At 37.3% G+C, this 5,716-nt stretch overlaps 1 long non-coding RNA gene across 1 annotated transcript; it reads left to right on the top strand.

Moving 5' to 3' along the window:
- The first annotated feature begins 4,458 nt into the window (after positions 1-4,458).
- Positions 4,459-5,133, top strand: LOC111949127. The gene is made up of 2 exons (XR_002875175.1): positions 4,459-4,937; positions 5,030-5,133. It is a non-coding gene; the product is annotated as an uncharacterized LOC111949127 (long non-coding RNA).
- Positions 5,134-5,716: the final 583 nt, after the last annotated feature.

Genomic DNA, 5,716 nt, shown 5'->3' with positions numbered 1-5,716 from the left:
AGGTGGAGGCTATTCCCCCTGGTTTGGAGTGAAGTGTGTGTGTGTGTGTGTGTGTGTGTGTGTGTGTGTGTGTGTGTGTGTGTGTGTGTGTGTGTGTGTGTGTGTGTGTGTGTGTGTGTGTGTGTGTGTGTGTGTGTGTGTGTGTGTGTGTGTGTGTGTGTGTGTGTGTGTGTGGGTGGGTGGGTGGGTGGGTGTGTGTGTGTGTGTGTGTGTGTGTGTGTGTGTGGTCGGTCTGCATCACGTTAGTGGGGTAAAATTTTATTTTTGTTCTCTGGGAGCCTCCACCTCCCTCAAGTCTTCTGGTCATCAGCATACTGAATCTGTTTGTGCATGTCTCTTAAACGGGTCCATTTTTAATTGGTTTTAACGTTTTGTAATAAAATCATTTTAATCTTAGTACCTCAGTCTCCTGCCCTTTTTTTGTGTGCATCCGCCAATAGAAAAATAAATTCCTCAGGACCACACACTCATCTCACAACACGTGGAAATTTAACAAACTTCAACCTAATGATATATTTACTAAGGAGATCAGATCTCTATGTTTGAAAGTCAAAGGAATGGAAATGACAGAAATGACAGTGCTTCAAAATGTTAAAACAATATAAAATCAGTAGCGAGACCCAATAAAACACACACAGGCATAGAAGTAAACAAACAAACAGGCAGAAGTTAACACAAGTAAAAGTCAGCTAAAAGCTCTACTAAAAAAAAAATGTCTTAACTTGAGATTTAAAACACTCCACTGAGTCAATCTGGCGCAGAGACAGGGAGAGGTCGTTCCAAAGTCGGGGAGCGACTGCCTGAAAGGCGACGTCTCACCTAGTTTTAAAACGAGTCTTTGGAACACAAAAGATTTTTTCAGTGGACCTTAGAGAACGTGTAGGGAGTTAAAAGGTCAGAAATATAGATCCAGGTTTGTCTGTGCAAGGCTCTAAAAACTAAAATCAAAATCTTAAAATCTATTCTAAATTTAACAGGAAGCCAATGTGGAGATAAAAGCAGAGGGGTGGTATGAGTGCGCTTATTGTTCCAGTTAAAAGCCTTGCAGCAGAGTTCTGGACCAGTTGGAGATGTTTAAGAGACTTTTTGTTAAAATAAGTATAAAGAGATTGTAGTAGTCTAAACAAGATGAGATAAAAGCATGGATGATCAGCTGAAGGTCAGACCTGGTTAACATTGTCTTCAGTTTAGCCAATGTAATGTAGCCAATGCAAATGTATAGCAGGTGAAATTGGCAAAAATGTTGTAAAAACTAGAAAACTAAAGCAAAAGTAAATTGTCAGAAAGATGCACATTTAATGCAGCAAGGCTGATCCTTCAAAGGAAGATCTGGTCGAGTTAAACTTGCTCCAAAGGCAACTTGATGAGATTTATATGGAAAAAGCAAACGGTGCTTTCATACGATCCAAGTGGATTAAAGGAGAAAAAAACACAACATACTTTTATGGTTTAAAAAATGTAGACAAAAAAAAACAAATAGGTAAAATAATCAAAAATGGAATGTTAATTGAAGACCAAGAGCAAATAAAATCTGAATTTTTTTCATTTAACTCAAGTATATGTAGCTCGAATTTTTGTAAAGAAAATTGTAACATATTTTGTGCTCAAATTAACAAACACATTCAAAAGAAAAGATAGAACACGATGATAAAAATTAGTTTAGAAGATGATGTAACTATATCAGAAATTTAAATTGCATTGAAAAATGACTGATAACCTTACTTCCTAAAGCAAATAAGGAATTGACAAAATTAGATAATTGGAGGCCCAACACATTTCTGTGTAATGATTATAAACTATTGGCATTGGTTTATGCAAACAGGATTAAAATGAGTTCTAGACAAAGCAGTGGATAGTTTTCAATCTGCCTTTATAAAAGGTAGAAACATACATAATAATGTTAGATTAATTCTGGATATGATGGATCAATCTATGTTAGAAACAGAAGGTCTCATTTTCTTTATTGACTACTTAAAGCCTTTGATTCTGTAGAACATAACTTTTTTTATTTCAAACGCTGGAACATTTTGGATTTGGAAAAACTCTTTTGCTCAATTATAAAAATTTTCTATATAACGTCTAGAAATTTACAGTTACATCACAAACTCAGTATTAACACCCAAAATTAATGTAACATGTGGCATAAGGCAAGGATGTCAAATATCACCTTAAAATGTAATTCTATGTACTCAACTATGTACCCGAACACTCAACTCAACTCCCCCTGTACTCTTGTCTGGAAAAATAAATGTTTTCAATCACAGTAAACCACGTAGTGAGATATTTAGGAATTAAATTAATCAGAAATAAAAAAGAAAGAGTAGAAAAAGACATGATGGAAAGAATTTTTCCAAATGCAGAAATCGTCAATCATTGGTTAATCAGAGATTTAATTATTTTTGGTAGAAACTTGTTGTCCAGAAGGAATTTTCAAATTAATATATTCGCGTCAATCTCTTTACATTAACCCAAAGAATGTAAAAAAAAAAAAACAACTCAATTATTCATAAATTTATTTGGAGACATAAAACCCATAACATCAGAAAATCTCAACTAATTAAGGAATATAATTTGGGAGGTATAAAGACGACTGATTTTGAATCAATGGTTGGAACCTTTAGAATAAAATGGTTAAAAGACTTTATGGCTAACCCTGACTCAATATAGGTTTATATTCCCAAAAATATCTTCAAAAAAGTAGGTGGATTAGTTTTCTTGCTGAGATATGACTTTGAAAATTCCAAACTTCCTAAAAAGATTTCAGAATTTCACAAACAAGTACTCTTCTACTGGAAACTGATACTTAGCCATAGTTTTACTCCTCACTGCGCCACCCTGTGGAACAACAGAGTAATTACCATAAACAGGAAGACAATGTTTCATCAGCTTTGGTTTGACCACAAGATTTTTTTTGCAAGTTATATTCTTGATTTGAATGGAAAAATTCTTCATTTAAGGGACTTTAAAAGCAAATAAGATATTGAATGTTCAGCCATGAAATTTCAGAAAACCTGCAAAGCAATTCCAATTGCTTTAATACATTTACTAAGAAATACAATAATATCTTCCAATGTTCTAATTAAACTACCAAATGTAGTAATAGGTGAAAAAAAACTTAATGAAAGAAATGTGATAATAAATGTCTAAACAAATCCTTTAAAAGTAAATTGTACCACTTTAATAGAAAAGTGAAATATAAAATAACTGAAACACCTGTCACATCGGGTGCCCAACTATGGAAATTCATAAAATGGCCAGTGGTCCCCAAAATTAAAGTTATTAAATTAAATGATTACCAATCGGCAGAGACGTTGAGGTGTTCTCCCTTCCATGACAAAGGTGGATAAAGGTGGAAAGATTTAATGTAATCCATGGAAACCAGTGAAGATCACAAATCATTGAAGAAAAAAGGTTCAGAGCACTGTCTAGTGGGTCTAGATCAGTGTTTTTCAACTTTTTTTGAGCCACGGCACACTTTAACCTTGACAAAGGTCCCGCGGCACACCAGCATTCAAAAAAAAAAGGAGAAAATCAGTCTGTATTGATCCACAGTCCCTCCATGATCTCTCATGCATTTTTGTGATAATTGTGGCAGAACAAGCTGGAAGTTGCCGCTGTTTTTCAAAGTTAGAAGATTTAAAAACGTTTTGATTTGTGTTTGCTGTTGTTTCAAGACGTTAAGAGGAGAGACACGTTGTGCACCGAGACGCTCGCGCTGTCACTTTTAACCCAATGCATCATGGGAGATGTAGTTAAAATCCGCCGAACACAGACAGACTCGCGTCTCTGAGCTTCATGGTTTTGTTCACTTGTTCCACGGTCTGACACCGGACTCTGTGGAAAGTTACACCGCTAAAGACGAACTTTAGCTGGTATTTTTGTTAGAACTGAGCGACTTTTTGAGCAGAATCAGAACAAGGAAGTGAAGACTTTAACAATTTCTGATGGTCAAACTGATGACATGTGATTAAGAATCCAAGAATGATTGGTGGAGACAGTTAAAGGGCGGTACTTTTCAGAAAACGGCTTTAGTTGCAGCTAAATCGTGGTACCCTCATTCTTATCAAAATGTTTTTAATGGAATCAAATAAACACAAAGAAAAAAGTATTTTATGATCTTTCATATAACTAATTTCTTAGTGTTTTATCAGGACCTGTTTGGATGAACACAGAGCTGAAATCCTGGAGATGGAAAATGTTGTTAAATCAGGTAATGAGGACAATTTCCCACGGCACACTGGTTGAAAATCACTGGTCTAGATGACCAAACTCCCAATGTTAAAGTGCCTAGGATAGCACAAGGGTTACAAACTGAAATATCTCTGAAACCATTACTTTTCATTTAAAGCAGCTGGAGAGCGCCCCCACATGGCTGTTGAGGAACTTCCCTGTGTTAACAGATGAGAATCATTGATATTTTTCTCTAGACAGAAACAGTGTAGAAAACATTGCAAGCAGCTTCCAGCATCAACATGAGTTCATCATGGATCACAGAGATTCATCAAGAAACAGAACATGAATTGATACTTGTGTATTTTCTCCACAGCTGTTAAACAGCAGATAACAGTGTGTGTTTGTGAGTTCAGCATCAAGCTGAGTGTGTTTGTGGAACATGAATGTGTTGGAGTGTTTGTGCATCATGTGACCCAGATTCTCTTCATCTGCTGTCAGATTCAAATCAGGAAGATGAAACCACACAGCAGCTTCAGCTGAGCTGTCCGTCTGCAGCAGCAGTCTTCTCTGTGAGCTGCAGGGGCTGATGGGAGCTTGGAGGAGGAGTCCCAAAGAACGTGGTCCTGCTCTCATCTCACAGCTCTCAGGTCCTTCTTTGTCCTCAGCTGCATCAGAACACCACTTCTCCTCAGGTTGAGCAGAGGAAACACGGCTGAACAAAATGCTTTTCCTCCCAGCTGCTGCTCTGTGCTGTCTGTGTTCAGGTGAGTGTTTGCAGCCAATCAGGAGCCAACCAGGTCTACCTGGAACAAACACTGTCATCCTGACCTTCACCTGTCTGTCTGTGTCTCTGCAGCACTGGTTGCCATGGCAGCAGAACTGATTCAGGAGGATTTAACATTGACCAGGAGAGTTGGTGAAAGTGTCTCTTTCAGCTGTGGAGGAATTCAGCAGTGTGATGGTGACTTCTTTAACCACCTATACTGGTTCCAGAAGAAAGAAAATGAAACCTTTGAAATCATTGTTTCAATTCATAAAAGCAATTTAAAACTAGATAAAAATATTAGTCATCCTCCACAAGATGATTTCACGGCTGAAATAACCCAGAGTGGGTTTGAATTGAAGATCAATAAAGTCAAAGTGGATCATTCAGCCTCCTACTACTGCAACTGCGAGAAGGGTGATCTCCACAGTGAGAAATGATCCCTGCAGGCTGAACAAAAACCTGCAGATGAACAGATGTTAGTGTTTGTGACAGAAAGAGAGCAGGAAACCACAGCCAGGTTCACATGTTTCACCTCCATCTCACACAGACTCACAAACTCACTGAACTGAGGATTAAGGCACCAAATGAAAACACAATCAAATCAAATCAAACTTTATTTGTGAAACAAAAAGTGATTTTTATGCCACACAATTCAAAGTGCTTTTACAGTTGAAAAGTAAACCCACCGCATACCCCTCCCCCTCTATTGACACATTGACCCCATGACCCCACACACAATGAATCCAGACATGAAATCATGACTGTAGTTCTAAAAGA

The sequence above is a fragment of the Oryzias latipes genome, chromosome 17 (assembly GCF_002234675.1).
Source record: "Oryzias latipes chromosome 17, ASM223467v1".
In the NCBI taxonomy this organism is placed as follows: Eukaryota; Metazoa; Chordata; class Actinopteri; order Beloniformes; family Adrianichthyidae; genus Oryzias; species Oryzias latipes.
This window is presented reverse-complemented; position numbering and strand designations above follow the sequence as displayed.